This window comes from Otolemur garnettii, unplaced genomic scaffold, assembly GCF_000181295.1.
Source record: "Otolemur garnettii isolate 467f Iridium unplaced genomic scaffold, OtoGar3 scaffold00033, whole genome shotgun sequence".
Classification (NCBI taxonomy): Eukaryota; Metazoa; Chordata; class Mammalia; order Primates; family Galagidae; genus Otolemur; species Otolemur garnettii.
The window spans coordinates 6895660-6916500 of NW_003852428.1; positions in this window are offsets into that span (position 1 = coordinate 6895660).

Sequence of the window (20841 nt, forward strand, 5' to 3'; positions counted from 1 at the left end):
ATAGATAGATAGATAGATAGATAGATAGATAAATAGATTTGTCATCATAATTCTATGATATAGAAACTATTAGTATTCCCATTTTTGATAAGACTATCAGAAAATACAGATCCAGAGTTTATGGTCCTAGGTAGCAAATCATGATTTCTAATCTACTCTCCAATTTGAGTTTCTTCTTCATATGTGAGATGGATTCTATAGCATGGAAGTTTGCGTTAGGGGCTGGCAAAGTAACCCTAGTGGGCCAAATCCTCCCCCACCCATTCATATAGATACAGGCAGTCAATGTTCACCTACAGTTCAATTGTTTTAGTATTTGCAATTAAGTATGTGGCCCATGAAGCTGAAAAATTCACTATGTGAACCTCTGAAGAAATAGTTTTGATGACCATTGAATTGTCTGATGTAAGATAAAATCTTTTAATCATCTAACTGATGCAAAAGAAATGCAGAACTCAGATACCAAAGCATGTAGTGATGAGTAAGGTTAATATTATATACACAGTATCAGTGAACAATGATAGTGGTAGGTGTGTCCTTAAATGTGTATAACTCAGAGCTTTTGGTTTTTTTTCTGCAAGTAATAGAATTTGGGAAACTGTAGCTTTGCAATTTATAAAATGTCAAAGTGGAAGGAAGACTGAAGAGTCTTCAGCTAATACTGTTTATAATAGTGAATTATTTTAAAGAAAGAATAGCATATATAGGATGTTGGTTACATAAAGTACTTTTTATTCACAAAGATGACTCCTAAGTTATTAAACTACTGTGTGAACTTGGCCATAGTATTTTAAGTGCAACAGGCCTGTTTCCACACGTGTAAAGAGAATTAGGTAGATCCATTAGTAACTTCTTCATATGACTTTTCTAATTGAATACATTGCTGCTCTGATTGTATTAAAAATTGCAAGATACACAGAAGGCAGAATTGTGGCTAAAAGATCATATTTATTTCTGATACATGTGGCATTACAGAATGTGGCAATTCCTATCATTAAGATGACTTGCTATTATTGAGTTTGCAATTGAAAAGACTTACCAAATTAAATAGTAAAGCATCATAGTCTCTCTATGAGAACAGCCCATTCATGCCTAAATTGACAGCATGGTTAATAGGCATTAAGAGAATCTCCTCATTGCAAACCTGCTAGCTCAAGAAGGAAGAGGGAGGTATAGGCCAACCTGTGATTTTTACATTTTGCATCTTAAGCCACCAATGAGATTAAGTTCTCATTATTATTCCTTAACCATGAGTCTTCAAGAATCCAAGAATATTATAACAATGAAGCTCTCTTCTTATGAAAGGAAAATGATAGATTCAGAAAGACATGTATTTATGTATTAATGGTTTTTAAATTATGTGTAACATAAGAGTTATGGAATAAGTGACATTTTTATTTTCTTCATAACATTTTTCCATATTTTTAAATGATAAGAATGTGTTATATTATCATTAAAATAAAATTTCCATTCAAAAATATAAATTGTATTCAAAATAGAAGTTTTATGGATTGACATGAAACAGTCATATAGTTAAAAGTTCTGCTTTATAGGTATACGTACAGCTATATTTCCGCAATGATCGTCCCCATTTTACACTACAGGAAGCAGCACACACTCAGCAGAGAGAAAGTGAGAGAGAAAACTAAGAAAACATTTTCTTTTCCACCTATCAAATACATCCCACTCTCGATTGTTCATGAGTCAGGCGATGGTTGGCAAAAGTTTGCAACACCCTGTGAGCCATGTAATTTTCCACCATTATTAGCAAGAAAATAGAAAAGAATGGAAATACCAATCATTCTTCTGGTTTTTCTATGAATTCAAGATTCCAGTTAAAACCAGGATTCTCAAGAGGATTCCAGCTTAGCCTAAAGAGGGTCTAGGATGTTCAGGCTGGCACGGGGCTTGCTACAAAGGTTTTAGATTTTATTTCACTTCAGAACCTATGAGTATATGACTTAAAAAAAAAAAAAAAAAAAAGATTACTCACAGCCTCCAAAGGCAGTGTCTTAGGTTTTCTCAAGGAATTTTGGTATTTGTTGTCTCTCACAACTTTGTCCAGAGCACACCAATCTATGGGGATTCTTTAGTTTATGTGGATGATGTATAATCCAGCCCCTTTGGTAATGGGATTTCTTGGCTAAATACAATCTAACAACTTTCTTATTAGAGTAAATATTAAATTATATATAATCATGAACAACATTATTTAATATAGTCAAATAAGCAGCATAAACATTTAAAAATATCTGTACCTTCTGATAATTCTCTGTATGACATATATTCCTAAGAATGTGTAGAGATGTGTACTGTTGTAGCCACCATATAAAACACTATGAATTTCCTCAAAAAATTTAGAATAAAATAAATATTTTATTTATCCATGACGTAGATCTGGGTATGTCCGAAGTGATTGAAGTCAGGATGTTAGAGGTATCTGCTCTCAGTGTTCATAGCAGCATTATTCACCACAGCTGAGAGAAACACGTAAATGTGCACGGAAGGATAAATGGATAAAGAAAACATGATGTACACGTTAAATATTACTGAGCCTCTAAAAGAGGACATCCTCACATATGCAGCAGTGTAGGTGAATTTCAGCATTATGCTACCTGAAAAGGGCTAGTGACAGGAGAAATTCTGTATGATATCACTTAAATGAGGTGTGGAAAACTGCCAAACTCACAGAAATAGAAAGAGGAATGGTGATTTCAAGGGGCTGGGAAGGGGGGCAGTGGAGAGTTTTCCTTGGCTATAAATGTTTAGTTATACAAGCTAAATAAGTTACCCAGATCTACTATACGATATTCTGCCTATAAAGTTAAAATCCACTATTATTTACAGGATAGATGGCAGGTCCACTGCTTTCATCACAATAACTTTTTTTTTTTAAAGGGGAAAATTTCTCTATGTAATTATACTTTTCTAAATTTTTAAAAACTTTTCTCTTTGCTCAACGTTTCGTAAAAATTTATCTTTCCTATCACTTGTACATAAATTTTAACTAACTTCAATTGAATTTTTTCATCTGCTATCTTATAGATTAGTTTTGCCAGATTATGATGTTATAAACTACAAAGCAATTTCCATCATGTAGTTCTACAGATAATGACATTATTATCCTTACTGATTTCTGTAATGTAGTCTATTGATAATGACAATAATATCTTTATTTTACCTAATCATGCAAAGTCATGAATCTTTCACCGCAGCAGTTGTCCATTTGCAAATTATTTACAAGGCTTTCAAGTTTATTTCTGTTATGACAAATTACTTTATGTGATCAGGTGTTTTCCCAACTTATTTTCAGTTGCTTAACTTTTCCTTGATTCCTAGGAAAAGATATATCTAAAAGCGAATTTAAGTACAACAACAAATGAAAGATACATACAAAAGAGCATTGCAATACAATAGCAAATTAAGCAAAGTATTGTATGCCAGTTGATCAGCTAGAAACTGCCCTCCCTCCTTGCTGATAACAAAGGCATCCGGAAAAGTAGGACGAAACAAAACAAAACAAACTCTGGATAGCCTACATTTCAATAGTTCAAAGGATCTCTTTAGCAATTTCGAAGTGAAGCAAGGACTCTGTCAGCCTTTGAAAGCTCTTAAAAAATGTTCCCGAAAAGAATGATTTCTTTGATGTATGTTCAGCTTGTTTCCACAACATATGGACAGTAACGAATTATACCCAAGCTTTAATTCTTAAAGTACTTCAATGACGGATTTCAGATGTAATTTTGGTTTGAACATTTTGTCCTCTAAATGGACTCAACGGTGCCAACTCAAAACTTTCAAATGTAAAAATATTATAACTATAGAATTTGTCTATCAGAAGACAGCATTTACAATCCCAATATACTTTAGAATATTACCTATATTACAGGGAAGGATTAATGCAACTGAAATAGAGAAAAAAGAAACATATTTATAGTGATATCCATGTTAAATTTTTTTTCCTTAGGTTTTTCTAATAGTCTGTATCTAAAATGTCTTCTAAGGGAAACAAATCTTTCATTTGTATAAGATATCTCTGCTGGCCCAACATAATTTGTAGAAGATGCCAAGAGACAAATGACCTCTAAGCAAGATGATTTACAGCTGAGGGGTGGACTCTCAGGCGACTTGTCCACAGAAGCTCCTTATGGAGAAGGAGCCCGTACCCTCAGCACATAGTCATTGTTTATTACTCCCCTCACCTGTATCAATCATTCCGTTTCAATAAAAGGCTGGTGCGGAGGTTGCCCCGGGCTACCCGAAAAGTAAGGGCTAGTCCGCCTTCCACAAGCTTATACTTCTAATCCGCCTCTCACCTGGTTCCTTCCTGCGCTAACCAAGACCAGGGCCATAGGAGTCTGATGGGTCATGACAATAATTATTAATAAAAGTGTCTCTGTGTGGATGGAAAACTAATGGTCACCATAGCATTGACAGGGATGGAACTGAATCACTTGGAAGAGAATGAGAAATGGCGGTAAACTGTTTACTTGTGTTCATCATAGTGGACAAAGGAACAGGCCATCCTGTAGTTATGAGGTACTTTACAATGTAGTCATACACATATGACTGGCATTTGATTTAAAAAAAAAAATAAAGTCAAGGCTCCGTACCTGTAGCTCACAGAGAGGGCACCAGCCACAAACACTGGGGCTGGCAAGTTACAACCCAGCCCTGGCCTGCCAAACAACAATGACAACTACAACCCCAAAATAGCCAGGTATTGTGGCAGACACCTGTAGTCTCAGCTACTTGGGAGGCTGAGGCAAGGGAATTGCTTAAGCCCAAGAGTTTGAGGTTGCTGTGAGCTGGGACATAATGCAACTCTGTCTCAAACAACAACAACAAAAATACAGTAAAACCAGTGCTCTTTGAAGGGATCTGTGTTTACTGCTTGAGAGTGAATATTCATCGTGCTCCTGTCCCTTCACTGGGACTTCTTACCCCTTTAGATCCAAGACCCATTTCTCTCATTCACCTCCTGTGAGGAATGTATTTTCTTACCCATTTCCGTTTGTACTAACTCTTTCTATTCTTCTTGCCATACTCTCGTATTGGTCTTCCAAGTATGTGTTACCATGATTGGCATTCCTTATATAAAAGTCTACAGGGATTCTTTGCTGTGAAAGCCAGTATCTTCCATGAATTAGCCAATTACTTATCTATATTCTGTACTACTATTCTCCAATAATAAAAAGAAAAGTCTGCAATCGATTTGATAAACATAATCCATGTCTTTTTATTTCCTATACAGCTCTGTTCCATGACTTCCTCACTTTTACTAGTGTGAGGCCTTTATATTTATATAAATAAACATTAGGTAGAACCCTAGTTTTCGCTTCTGTGATGGTACAGAAGGCATCGTTTCACTTTTCTGATAGTCTATATTCTGAAAGGCTGCATTGCCTAGGAACAGTTCTGCACTAGCTGGTGTTTGCCTAATGTTGGCTAAATGACTTGTTTAGCCTACTAAGTTCATGCTTGCTACCTTTTGATGTCTTAACTGGATTGACTTTGGAAAATGAGTGAGTATAAATAATATGTGTTTAGTTTGTCATAGCTTAGTATTCAATACTAAAACAGGTAAACTGGCAAAACATTTTAACATAGTAATTATTCCAATTGACATATTTTCATCGTACTATGTATTATATTTAACTTTTAATTATTTCAATACAAACTCATGCATGCATCCTTAATGAGAAAATGTAGGGTCAAATGTTTTTAATCCTAGCTAATCCGTAGAAATATTTTGCAGGAAAATGCTTTACCTCAAGGTGAAGCCAGTCTCTATTACAGTTGATATTGATTCTATATTTACTGAATGGGAAGGGTGTCCTCCAGGTATACAGCTCACTTGATTGTTATTTGACTCTCGGAGCCATCAATGTAGACTGGACACACTTATTCATTTATTTATTTTGAACTTAATTTATAAAGTGCCAAATATTTCCAAGAGTGAACATATATCACTAAAGAGGAAATGAAACCTAAAGCAAGTTAACATCAATGCCTAAAGGCTTCCTTGTTATAGCGAGTGGGAGAGGAAGAAAGAAGCAGATAAAAATGATTAATTATGTTGTATATTTAAATGTGATCAAGGAAGTGGCAAATGCATAACAGATACAGTGGGATTTGGAATACCTTGCAGGTGAGTGGGTGAATTTATATTGGTTGATTCAATACCCGTATGACTTTTCCACCTTCACCCCCTAAGCAGCCTTCTCTTGGATATCACTGTGATACATGAAGCTACAGAGAATTTATGTTGCCTGATGTACAGTAACTGTCCATAGTCAGTTTTACAAAACAATCAACATAATCCCTCTGCCTTTTTCAGATAAAATATTCTCTGTCTTTCCTCTGTTGTCAGTTTTATTCAAAAGCCTTTATTTCTGTTATTTTAGAAAGGAGAAATATTTGTGTTAAGCACCAGAAGTTGGCCAGGGGAGTGGAAACTTTTACATACAGACAAAACAAAACAAAAAATAATGGCTTGTTTGATTTTTAACAATACGTTAACTTTTTTTTTCCATTTTTTTTTTATTAAATCATAGCTATATACATTAATGCAAACATGAGGTACAATGTGCTAGTTTTACACACAATCTGAAATGCTTTCATCAAACTGGTCAACATAGCCTTCACAGCATTTTCTTAGTTATTGTGTTAAGACATTTATATTCTGCACCTAGTAAATTTCACATGTACCCTTGTAAAATGCACCGTAGGTGTGTTCCCACCAATTACCCTCCCTCCACCCATCCTCCCCCCTTCTCTCCCCCCTCCACTTTCCCCTTCTTCTTGAGCTATAATTGGATTATAGCTTTCATAAGAAAGCTATAAATTGGTTTCATAGTAAGACTGAGTACATTGGATACTTTTTCTTCCATTCTTGAGATACTTTGCTAAGAAGAATATGTTCCAGCTCCATCCATGTAAACACATAATATGTAAAGTCTCCATCTTTCTTTAAGGCTGCATAATATTCCAAGGTATACATATGCCACAATTTATTGATCCATTCATGGGTCAATGGGCTCTTGGGCTTCTTCCATGACTTAGCAATTATAAATTGGGCTGCAATAAACATTCTGGTACATATATCTTTGTTATAATGTGATTTTTGGTCTTCTGGATATATACCTAGTAGAGGAATTGTAGAATCAAATGGAAGTCTATTTTTAGATCTCTAAGTGTTCTCCAAACATCTTTCCAAAAGGAATGTATTAGTTTGCATTCCTACCAGCAGTGTAGAAGTGTTCCCTTTTCTCCACATCCATGCCAACATCTCTAGTTTTGGGATTTTGTGATATGGGCTAATCTTACTGGAGTTAGGTGATATTTCGAAGTAGTTTTGATTTGCATTTCTCTGATGTTTAAGGATGATGAGCATTTTTTTCCTTATCTGTTGGCTATGCACCTGTCTTCTTCACAGAAGTTTCTCTTCAAGTCCCTTGAAGATGGGATCACTTGCTTTTTTCTTGCTAATACGTTTGAGTTCTCTGTGGATTCTGGTTATTAAACCTTTGTCAGAGACATAACCTGCAAATATCTTTTCCCATTCTGAGGGCGATATGCTTGCTTTACTTACTGTGTTCTTGGCTGTGCAGAAGCTTTTTAGTTTGATCAGGTCCCGATAGTGTATTTTTGACATTGCTTCAATTTTAACAATATCTTAATCAATGACTATGCAGTGAGTGCTAACAATTAACTCACCACAGTTTCTTTATTTAACTTTGCTTTCATGCTTTGGGTAAAAAGGAAACTACTGCATGTTAAATAAAATAAAGTGCTAAAAACTGGGTACATCATGAGCTGGGATATATTAAGCTTTTACTATGTATCAAGTAGTGAGGTAATATGATACATAGAATAATTTTCTAATCTTCATAACAACATAAGAATTATTTTTTAAATAAATGTGTTATTTATCTGTCAAATGGCCCATTGAAATATTTATTCTTTCCAGTTTAGGAATGCAGGAAGTGAAGTTTAGGGAATTGAAATTTCTCCCTATAGCGACATAACTATAGATACTTGAAAATGAACTTGAACCCAGATTTGCCTTACTTTGGAACCCCGGTACTTAGCTGTAGAGCAAAATGTTTTTGAAGATTAATGTCTAACAGAATTTCAGCACATCCGTCAAAATGCTATTAAATTGACAAACATACTTTTAAGAGATGCTGCAGTTTAGATCCTGCGATCTGCTTTGTGCTATTTCTTTCCTCATTTTGCAAAGATATCCACTTTGTGCTCTTAGCCATCAATCCTTAGCCACAGTCCATTTTTTTTGCTGAGAGAAAACAATAAAACATTTGAGATAGTTTATGGAATTCAGATATTGGAACGTTTTGCAACTGCACCATCATATTACCTTGGTTCTTCCTGTGTACATCTAGGAGGCCAATTTTGCTTTGGTGATTGGGGTCACAACCTAGGACTGGCTGCCTCGCTCCTTTTTCTCTGTCTTTTTCTCATACAGATTCTTTAAAATTCAGGGATAATTTAATGTTGATTTTCCACATTTGTCTTAAATAAATACTATTTATAATACCTAATCTGTAAGAGCTATGTAATGAATCTGTTTAAAACAAAATCTTATGTTAAGGCATATAAGTAATTTCAAAACACTTTAAATAATTTCTCTAAATATATATGTCTATATGCCATTCATTGTGCTTTTATTTATAATTAGATATAAATGAATATGTCTACTCTTATTTTTAATGAGCACATCTTTGGCATGTTTGCATGTTTTGGTGTATAATTAGCTCTCTATCTAGTAGGATTTTAAATTAGCAAAAAGATTGTATAGATTTTTGTGTGTGGTCATAATATTCTGCTGTGACTACATTTTTTTTTTTGATACTGACAATATGATAGCTACTCGGCAAGAACTGAAGTTGATGCTGTGATGATTAAAAGTGGTCGTATGTAAAATTATTTCAGATGTGTTTGCAGCATACATTCTTTACATGACACATTCCAAAATATTAAAGCTGCATGGTATAATCAAACTGGCATACTTGTTGGTAACATTCTGTATTGGAGATAATATATATTTTAAAATTCTTTTACAGCTTTATTTCAGTCATTATCATTGGCTTTTTTTTCCAAACAAAATTGCTAGGGATGCCTCCCAAAGTGACAGAATTCAATAGTAACCCATTTATATAGAATTTTGAGAATATGGGTAGCATACCCATTTGCCAATTATTTTTTCTCATTCAGCTAAGTTGTCTGGAAAAGTCCTACCAGGTCAATATTATTGGATGCTATAAGGGAATTAAAGTGAGTCATCTTTTATATTGTTTTTATGTGTATTATAAAGTTATCCAAACCCTTTTTTATTGAATTTTTACTAAGACAGCCTCAGGCTAAATAAGAGAGCTAAGGTATTGAGAAAGATGTGGAGATCCAAGAGGTCCAAACCTGGGTGAAGTTCTAACTACCCATGATTATTGTAGGATTTTCCTTCAGTTCAACTGAAGGAATCAGGCCATAAAAGCCTATGTGTTTTGGTTGTATTAATGTCAGAAAGTTTTTAGACTTACACACTTGGATTCCAATTTGAACCTTTTTTTATGGTTTTCTCAAATTAACTGGCATTAGTAGACATTATCTTTTTCATATACAAACTAATGAAAGAGAACTCTAACCGAGAAAGAAGAAGGGACACACTGTATTTCGAGATCAGTGTCGGCCCTTAGAAGGTCGCCTGGGTGCTGCCTATGAGGAATGTGCCCTAAAGGAAAGAAGATCCTGTGTTAAAGAGGCCAACTAAGGACAGCCTTCCCTTTCTACAGCAGAAGGAAAAAAAGTTTATGACATCAAACACCAGGCTTATCATGTCCTCAGTCTTTCAGTGTATAAAGGATATTGAGTTTTAACCAGAACAGCCGCCTGAAGTAACACGTTTGTGATGGAAGAGTTACTATATTAGAAGAGGATGTCATCAGAAAACTCTGATCCGAGGCAATGCTGGTGACTCACAACATAAAAGACGTCAGCATTCTTCATCAGAAATAATCAGGACAGTTTTATAAAGTGAGAATACTTATCTTTCATTTTTATTTTCCCTGGATACATTTGTGAAATATCAAAAGGATATACGATGACGTGCACTAGGATTTAGATGCTGCGGCCTCTCCTGACTCAGGTCTCACATCTTCCGCTCCGCACTGCAGGATGCATCATCTTGTCTTCGATACGGAATGCAGGTCTGCAAAATTCCTTTATGTTCAGCAATCGTTAGCTTCCTATTTTTATTATAGATCTCAATGATGGTATTGGTTTAACATGTTTATGCATCTAAATATGAATAATAATAGTAGAGACATCTTGGTTAGGAGACTGTAACTTTTACAGCCTATGCTAAGAAAACAGTTAACCAAAAGTAACTGACAGCAAAAGTCACTTTGATGCTTTGTATTGTTTTGTTTTTCAAATTTCATTTATACTCGTATATCTTAGTTTGGACAAAATAGACTAAAGTATCTGCGCTTATGCACATGAATTGTGGTATGTGATGCTATTTTCTTAAACAGAAGCTTTGTTACACCAGTGAGGAAGTGACAACTGTAGAAAAAGCCACTCTTAGTTAATTTTCTCTGAAGTCTGATAATTTTAGCACTGTGACTCCAGTGATGTGAATTACCATCTCTAAAGGACATAATATTTGAGTTATTTCAGAAAATTAGGAGAAGTTAGCTCCTTTTTTCTTTTCACCTTTTTTTGTGATTTATCAGAAATAACATCAAATAACATACTTTAGAAAACATATCAGACACTATGGGGAGGACCAAATTTGAACATGACTCCATTTCTGGAATCCAAAGATAAAACCCATGTCTCTTTGATATGAAAAATACTTGAAATGATACTGTTTACAGGCATGATTCTCTACCAGATTTATATTGTCACTATCATCTAAGCAAAATTTAGCGATAGACTTAGACCTATTGATGTTATTTGCACGGCATGTATGGGGTTCTTTGAGCTTTCCAATGTAATCCTCTCTGTTTAGTATAGTTTTAAACCCTAAATTACGACCAAACCTGCATGTTTTATTTATGAGTTTTGGATTATACTAATGAGAAAACTTAACAATGTTTCCTGTAACCTCCTCATTGGTGACCTTTTATTTGTATCTTAAAAATTGGACTTACTATAAGAAAATCTGCACAGCCAAATGCTGCAAAATGCACTTACTTGGGGCCAATTTGTAGGCCTTACAAATAATTGTAGTGATTCTTTTTATTTATTCATAACCAAAGTGAATACAGAGGACAAAGTGGTGGATTTAATACAAAGCATGGTAGCAGGCATCTCAATAAAAAAGATATGAGGCTCAGCGCCTGTGGCTCAAGTAGCTAAAGCACCAGCCACATACACCTAAGGTGGCGGGTTCAAACCCAGCCCGGGCCGCCAAAACAATGATGGCTGCAACCAAAAAAATAGCCGGGCATTGTGGCTGGTGCCTGTGGTCCCAGCTACATGGGAGGCAGAGGCAAGAGACTCACTTGAGCCCAGGAGTTGGAGGTTGCTGTGAGCTGTGATGCCATGGCACTCTACCCAGGGGGACAGCTTGAGGCTCTGTCTCAAAAAAAAAAAAAAGATATGAAAGGTAATCAGAAAAAAAGGAGGGAAGGAGAGAGGGAAAGAAAAAGGGAAGGACAGGAAAGGGGAGGGAAGAAGTAAGGGAGGGAGGAAGGGAAGAACAGAGGGAAATGAAAAAGAAAGAAAGAAGAGCGGCATTTTGGAAAGTATTCTCCATTAATTTGTTTCACTTTCAGTTATTTATTATTTGATCCATTATATTTGATTATGAATCCATATTTGTTTTATTCACTGTACTATACCTAAAATAGATCACATTGCCCAGTCACAGTGAATTTTTAAGTAACATCTGTTGAATGAATAAAGAGATGTATCCATTTTACAAGCTGTTTGTGAATATAGTTACAGATATTGATGTCTATTTCCACATTACATTAAAGCCAGCACAGATATTCCTGCTTCCTACCACAGGATGGCTAAACCTATATATCAAGGCAGACGATTTCCCTTAAGGTATGTCTCCTCTGAAATCTTAAAATATCTAGACAAGTTAGAAAGAAACAGGAAAAAATACGATAGAAAAAAATTAAGAATAATTATCTTAATTTATATCAACTGGAAATATGTTCTATGATCCAAACAAACAAAACAAAGATATTTTTGCCCTTTTAAAATGGATTAATAGTCACACCTCAGGAAACTGATGGGAAAGACACAGTCTCTACTGGAGGCCCAGGTGATTCTGCTTATAGGAAATATTTATTTGGGGGTAAGCCTGGGGTTTAAAAATAAAAGAAATATTTATGTACACACACAGATTAAAGCATAGGGAAACTCTTACATGATCTGTTATGTTTTGCTGTTGTTAACAGTCTCTATAAGTGTTACAAACAGTTTCTTCACTTTCTGAGCAATGCTAGGCTTGGAGAGTAATGCATGTATGGGGATGTTTTAACTTCTGGTATCAGTTGTGAGTTTTATTGCATGTCTCATCCTAACTGTCCAAACGTATATGATTAATATTCACAACCCCCGTGAGATAAATGAATACCGATTTCAGAGTGAGCATCCTTGTCCCCGGAACACAGGTTTGGGAGCTGCAGAAGAGAAAGGTTAAATGAGTAATATGAAACAGATATGAAAAGGAATGTGCTGGATTTTAAAGACAAAAGAAATCCAGAAATGCTAAGGAGGGGACCAAGATCTGAATCATATCTGCTGCATAACCAGTGACATTACAGAGGATGTTTGAGCCCCACTGTCCCATATAATAGTCACAAGCCTTGTATACCTACTTAAATTAAAATGAATTTAAATAAACAACGTTAAAAATTAAATACTTCCATCATACTTGCCACATTGGAAACGTGCCCTACTAATGCTAGAGAAGTACTTCTAAATTGTTTTAAATCCAAGAGATAATCCTACTTAGTGAATTCACTCTATTATGACATTTAATGAGATACAGGAATTTGTGTGTAAATGTTAATTTGATTCTTATCTCAGATTAACACATTGTCATCAGTTAGTTTGGGTTTATTTTTATAGTAATTGTCAGTTATGATTATTGTATTTGTCATTATTTATAAAGGAACATTTGGAGTTCAATTCTTCACCTGATTGTCTCTTTTTCTAGTGGTTCGTTTGCTTAATTGAACACATCTGTATTGATGACTCTTAGTTCTGGAAATACTGATTTAGGCTGAATTGTTCTAAAATGTGCTGGAAGTAGAAGTAGAAAACTCAAAAATGTCTTCAGTGGTTCCTCAGTAAACCAAGGGAAGCACTTGTGACTCTGCGGTTCTTAGTCAAATACTAAGAAATTGCTCAGATTGTTTTCAAATCCCAAGGTGTTCTCAAATTTATTCTCCTTCTGCACTCCTACTGTAGAGACCAAACCTCCTGAACTGTGGGAGACTCAGACCAATAACTGCTTCCCTCACTGCATTCTGAATAATCAGTTATTCACTCAGTAAAGATCTACCTCCTTCCAAAAGCCACCCCCAATAATTTTACTCTCAATAGATAAAATCACTATCATCTCACTGAATGCTGACTTTGCTTTGCCTCTTCTGGGAATGTCTGCAGGTTGGGCCCAAGTTGACATAGTTGGGTTTAGTAATTGGGACACCAATTACTAAATCAGACGTACCTTGGTTTAATCCATTCCTTGTAACTGATCAGCAGAATGACATGGGAAATGTGTCTCTCTAGCCTCAGCATCATTTGGGTACCTTGCCACCCGTGAGCACTCAATGACTCCATCGCGTGAAGATTGTGTTAATATCATGACTATGCCAGTGTTCTATCCTTGTTTTGTGATATGGCTCTTATCACGTTTTATGATCTATTGGGTGAATCCCTCAAATTCATTAATGACTTACAGAAGTACACTTTGTTTTGAAAAGAATTTTATAAAAGTGTCCACTGGAGGTTACAATCTCTTTGTGGTAAATATGTTTAAGGCAATTTATGTGCTTTCAAGGAAATAACTCTCATTATTAATATTAGCATAGATTAAAACTCCAATCAGATTTTCCGTGTGCGAGTCTCAAATGTCTGTATTTATTCCTTCCTTTACCAAAATGTACTGAGCACCTACTACAAGCAGAATACAATCACGCAGGCACAGTTCTTGGCCTGATGAGGCTTGCATGTTATTTATTTTCAGGGGCTATTAGAATTGGGCATTTCATAATTAATGACTTAATACTTTGGCTAAAAATGTAAAAAAGGCTGAAAATTACAAATGATGAAGGGCTAAGATTTCATAGACCAAGTGAAACAAACTTGACTCTGAGGTACAAAGAATAGCTGTCATATTTAATGGCATTAAGTTTGAGACAATAAGAAAGGATAGATGTAGCTGGGGGCACAGTGACTCATATCTATAATTCTAGCACCATAGGGGCCATGCGGGAGGGTGGCTTGAGGCCAAGAGTTTGAGTACTGCTTGGGCAGTAGTGAGACTTCTTCTCTACAAACATAAAAATTAAAAAAGAATTAGGCAGGCATGGTGGTAGATGGGCACTTGTAGTTCTAGCGGGAGGTGAGGCAGGAGGATTGCTTGAGCCCAGGGGCTGGAGACTGTAGTATGCTATGATGACACCAAGGGCCGAATGCCTGGGAAATAGAGCAAGACTCTGCATTAAAAACAAACAGACACATAAACAGAAAAAGACAAGTGTGAAGTACATAGAAATTGAATTTGACATTTTGATACAAAATAGGGGATGGAGTTTAATGACAACTGTAGTCTGGGAATTAGTAAAACATTCCAAACTGAAAAAATAGCCTGTGAAAAATCCTGAAGTAGCAAGGAATACGACACAACAGAGGCCTTAAAGAAGGCTTGAGTCCAAAGTGAGAGCACAGAGTCCAGCCACGCTTCCAGCCTGACACACAGTGTTTATTTTAGAGTGTATTTAAAGTGTTCTCACTGCCAGCAGTGAGAAGCTAGCAAGCTTTTTTAGGCATGGGACCGATATTATTGATGTAGATTTTGAAATATAATTTTGGCTAAGATGAGGAAAATGGATTAGAGAGTGACAAAAGGTAGTGCAGGAATAAAAATAGAAGTCTAACAATTACAATATCATCGATAACAATATTAGCATCTATGCCTGTTACCACTACGTGTTATTTAAATCACACGATACCTCAGTAATGAAGTTCTGTTATTATCGCTCTACCTTCGGGTTTAAAAATCTAAAGTGTCTTGCGCGGTGCCTGTGGGTCAGAGGGTAGGGCGCCAGCCCCGAAAAACAAATTAATATTAGAAAAACTGTATAATGTCAAAGGTATGTACTATAAACTAGAGTTCAATTTTTTTGCTACATAATATTTGCTATTATGCTTGCAAATAATAGCACCCTCTTTGGAAAAATATATTTGCTTCTCTATAGACATGTGTACATGTGTGCACGTAATTACCACCCAACTGAATTAACTTTTAACTTATTTTAATTAAACATCTTGCTATTTTCCAGTAAACTTGGTTTCCCAACCCCATCTATAATAATTTTATTTATTTTTAATTTCCTTGTAGCACTTACAAATATAGTTCTTAAATTAGTTACTAGGTACAGAAATATAGTTAGATAGAACTAGGACTAAGTTCTAGCATTCAATAGTATATCAGGGAAATTATATTTAATGATAACTTTTTACATACTCTAAAATAGTTATTAGAGTTGTGACTTTGCTAACACAAAGAAAAGATGAGTGTTTGAGGTGATAGGTATCTCGATTACCCCAATTTGAGGCGATGGCTAGTCTGAATACCCCAATTTAATCATTATACGTTTTATACACGTATCGAAGTATCACATATACCTCCAAAATGTGTACAGTTTTGATATATTAATGAAAAACACAAGCAGTGTTGTTCTTGGGTCTTGCCACTAAGAGCTTTGTTTCATAATTTTCAGGATATTCTGTAGCTTAATGCTTTAGGATCATTAGACATCTGCAGCGAGTAACCACTTCTGTGATTTGGAGAAAGTGATCTTTCCTATGCGTGTTTTTTCACTGGTACATGGAAGTTATCAATGTCACCTTTCTCCTTATGTGGATAATGCATGGAAAGTGCATTAGAACCCTCCTGGAATGTGGCAAGTGCTCAGTACAAGTTACTATTAAATGTTATCTGTGGACAGAATAGAAGCCCTGCTCATGTCTCTCTCATCCAACCTCAAAACTGCACCTGTCTTCACTTCCCATTGTTCTCTTATTCCCATCTGGACGTGGGGTTCCTCTTCCTGTCAAAATCCCTATTGACGTGGGTCCCTGGAATCCCCTCACCTCTCCTGGCCTCTGGCTCATCTCCTTTGGAATCTCCTGGGAGCTGCACCCACTCACTCTGCTGCATGCTTCTTCAGCATGTGAACCTGACTATTCTAAGCCTTCTTGGAATAATGGTCAAGCCATCCCCTTGAGTTACCTTTTGTTATCTTCTTACGTCTGCTCCTTCATCACAGGCACATGTCTAGAAAGAACTGTTACTAGAGTGGTCTCTATCCTCTGATCCTCAATCACAAATGGTCCACTCCAGTCAGGCTTTGCCACCCATCAAATACCAAACATGTGTTTGTAATTATTCATCTTGCCAAACTCAAAAAATGTCTTCCATTCTGTATATTCTGGAGAACAATGTATCTAAGTCTTACTTTTTGTCTGATGTCCATGCTCACTTGTAAACTATCTAACTGACATCTCTACTCAGAAAGGTGCCTTAATGAAATCAAACTTGTCCAATAGAGAACTATCAATCCCTATCGCAATCTACCTCTAGCCTCTAGGCCATAAATGGTTCTGCTCACCACACAGTTGTTTGAGCAGGATCCCAGTGATCATTCTTGATTCCATTTCCTTCCCCACAACTACTCCTACCTCCACCACCTTTAGACCTCATTTTCATCTAGACGTGGATTCATACCACAGTGTTCTAACTCACACCTCCTTCTCTCTCATAGTCCTTCCCAAATAAGAGTCATGAGTCTCTCCTACACTCATCATTGCAGTGGCTTTCTGCAAATAAATTTTGTGTATGTCATGTAAACACTTTATACTCCGTGGAATTCAGAAGATCTTTAATATGTGATTAAATACTATAAATAATTTTAAAGACATAGCTAGTAGCAAGACTAAGGATGATGGTCAAAGAATGCTGGGTATAAATCTCAACACTTCTACCTACAAGGATCAATCTCTGGTTTCATTTGTCTGATTTCCAAAGTAGTATCAGTAATGACAGCATCAGAATGATATAAGAATTAAACATGTTTGGAGACATACAGAAACCAGTCTTTTTTGTTACATATTATGTTGGTGATGGGGGATAATGAGGATGGTTATACTAATTAGTTAATGGGTCGAAGTGTAAAAGCTCTATTTATTTTTTTTTGAAAAGATGACAGCATTTACTTAATAAAATCATCAACCTATATATCTCTAGAAACAAAAGAAATACATAAAAGTTTAAATTTTAATAGTAAAATGTTACTTAATTTTGATAAAATCCAGTGTGTGTTGGTTTATCTTGCTTTCAACAGCAAATAATTTTCAAATCAGCGATGACCCTGTGGTTCCTTAACAAGCAGATCAACAAACAGTTCATGAAGCTTTTTGGAACTCTCAGGAAGCAGAGAATGTCCGTGCCGTCACAACCTGGACCTAATATTTTCCAAACAGAAACAAATATTTTCTATGATTATACATCTCAGGAAAAGGGGTATACCTGCGGTGATATTAACCATCAAATATGATAGCTTAGTAACATTTCACGGTAATTGAAACAAATGAAAAAGCTGGTACCTGACTCTGAAAGCCAGCATTTTCTGAGAAAAGAGCAACATTTTACCTGCAAACTGGAAAGATGCCAAGTGTATTATTCCTTTTCTTTTGATTGGGATAACATCTCATGCCTTTCTAAATTTTACTTCTTTCATTTTGCTGGTTGCAATTAGTATAGGATATTTATACCGGCATTTGTCAGACAAATGTTACAGCTTCTCTTTCTCTTTTTTTCCCCTTGTGTGTAATAGACAAAACAGTTTGGATCCCATGCAGTAAAGCACACATTTCCCTTTTCTTTTTTAAGCCATTTAGGCCTACATTAGAGTTTAACGGACCTTCAGTAAACTCCCCCAGCCTCCATGCAAGAGAAAAAAAAAATCAATTTTCCAGGATTTCTAAAGCTCCCTTTTGGTTTCCATAGCAGTCAAGGGCAAACTAAGAAGAAGGAGAAAAAAAGAAAAGATTTATTTCCAACTCTAAGTGAAAGCTGAGTCCCAAGATAAAAGAGAGAGTCAAGCATAATGAGAAAAAGCCAGAGAAAAAGGAAGCAAAGTCCTACAGGTCCATATTGAATATGGCCTTTGTACTGGAAATTCAAAGAGTAATAAATTATGAGGGAACGTAGGACATCGTCTGTGTCATTGAACCTCCACCGCTTGCTTGACTACGGAGCAGGGTGACAATACACAGATGGAGGACAATGAATTTATGAAATTATGCGTAGCTCCCAGGATAGAACTTGAAATGTGCACTGGCTGCTGGTGCCAGGCCTGGGCCTTTGTTTGCTCCCAGGCCAGGACTGCACACTCACAGTCGCTTTTGTGCCAAAGTTAGATGCTCAGATTTGAAAGCTAAAATTTATCAAGTTTTAGCAAAGCTTCTCCAAAGCCAAATGATAGTGGTATGAAAGTTTTTTTTTTTCTTTTACTTCGATTCAAAAGTAGAATTGCCACATTAAAAAAAAAAAAAAGTTCTCTCCTCAAAAAATTCAGATATAAACCATTTTGCTGTCAATGATCTCCTTTAAAAGGTGCCAGAAAGCTTTTTATGTCTTCTATCTTTTATCTTCCAAATCCTTTTGTGTCAATTTCTTTAGGCTTTTAGATTTAGGAACATTTCTTTTTCCTATCCTAAACTCTAGGCATATTCCTTGAATTTTTGAAGTTTTTAAACATAAATAGTGATTCTTTTGATGAAAAGTAAGGTGACCATATTAAATAGTCACTAGACAATATAAAATGTGATTTTATTGTAAGCAAAAAATTTCTCTAAGCAAATTGAATACTGGGGTTACAAAATTATGGTGCACTGTATAATATCAAAGCTCTTGGAATCTTCTTCTGGATACATCATGCTCATAATATAGAAGACCCTAGAAGTATCTCATATTCTCTATGATAAGAAATGATTATTGTATGCTCACATATTTCATCCCTGAAGCTTTAAATTCTGTCAGAAATTCTTACCCTTTTGTTGAACAACTAATCCATCCAAAGGCCAATATGGAAGGTACCTTTGCCTTGACCCCCGGACCAGACCAATTAAATCACAGTCTCTTAGAGTAGGGGTTAGGCATCAATGTCGTATATATTGTCATTTAATTTTTTTTTTCCTATGGTTTTTGGCCAGGGCTGGGTTTGAACCCACCACCTCCGGCATATGGGACTAGCACCTTACTCCTTTGAGCCACAGGTGCCGCCCTTGTCAGTTGATTCTAATGTATAATTGAAATTGAGAGCACTTTCTCTGTCTTTGTGGATGTAAAGTAAATATATTCTGAGGTAATACAAATAATTAAAATGTGATTCTAAATTAGTGATCCAAGTTACTTGCTGATTTTTAGCAAGATGAAAATTAGGGATATTATAAAAATTCACCAGATTTTCTTAGCTTTTCCTTCACCGTGTATGTCTTCCATACTTATTTCTTAATGAAGGCATTAGCACATGACGAATAAATGTATATAGGACATGCTTGAGGAAAGGGAATGTGTAATGTAGCACCTAGCATCCCCCAAACTCTGTACGCAGTATATGTGTCACTGACAAACAAGAAGTCACATGCTTTATCTGCCTGATCCTACGTGGGCCACCCAGTTTTAGAGGGTGGATGTCGCCTTTCTTGGCATGACCAGACACCAAGGGCTGAGTTTTGTGGGCACAGGTATGTCATCTGTCAAGCCAGTGACAGTCTTTGTAATGTTAAAATTCATGATATGAAGAACCTCTCTGGTATTGTGGGTACCACGGTGCTTGAGGTGTAGCTAAGACTGATTATCTTAGACCCAGGGTTATTTCCAATGTTCTCCTGGGGCTTTCCCAAAGACCTACTCCCTTCCTGATAGTTTAACCAGCTGAGGATCAATCATGAACAAGCTAATGCTTACCAATCTATTCACTGCTTTCAGGCAAAGGCCAGTGTTCTACCCATTCTAGGAGGAACTCATAGTACCCAGCTCATAAGGGCTGTCAGGCTAATCACTAGCATTCCAAGAGATGCTAGAATGTGGTTGGAAATGGCAAGAGTATTGCCTGAGGCTCACAGGGCAGGGTCATTAAAAAGAAAAAAAGCCCATGGACATGCATTGTCTAATTTAGCAGGTATAGCAACCGTGGCCTTCTAGGCAAACTGGTCCCAGTCATTGGGAAGAAAGGAAGAGCCATTTGGCCTGGTTTGCTCAACCATATGTCTTCACCTAATGCTTTTTTAAATTTAATTTCAGATAAATATAAAGGTGCATACAATTAGGTTACATCGTTTGTGTTTGTTAAAGTCCAAGTTGTAGTTGAGACCTTCCCTGAGGAGGTCTGCCAAAGGCCCCTACAATTGTTCCCCTTAGTGAAAATTTTTAGCCTAACATTGTCTATATCATGGGCTTTAAATTCAAACACATGAATTCAATGAAATAACTTTAGCCAATATATACTGATTATTAAATATGTATCAGGGGCTCGGTGCCCATAGCTCAACTGGCTAAGG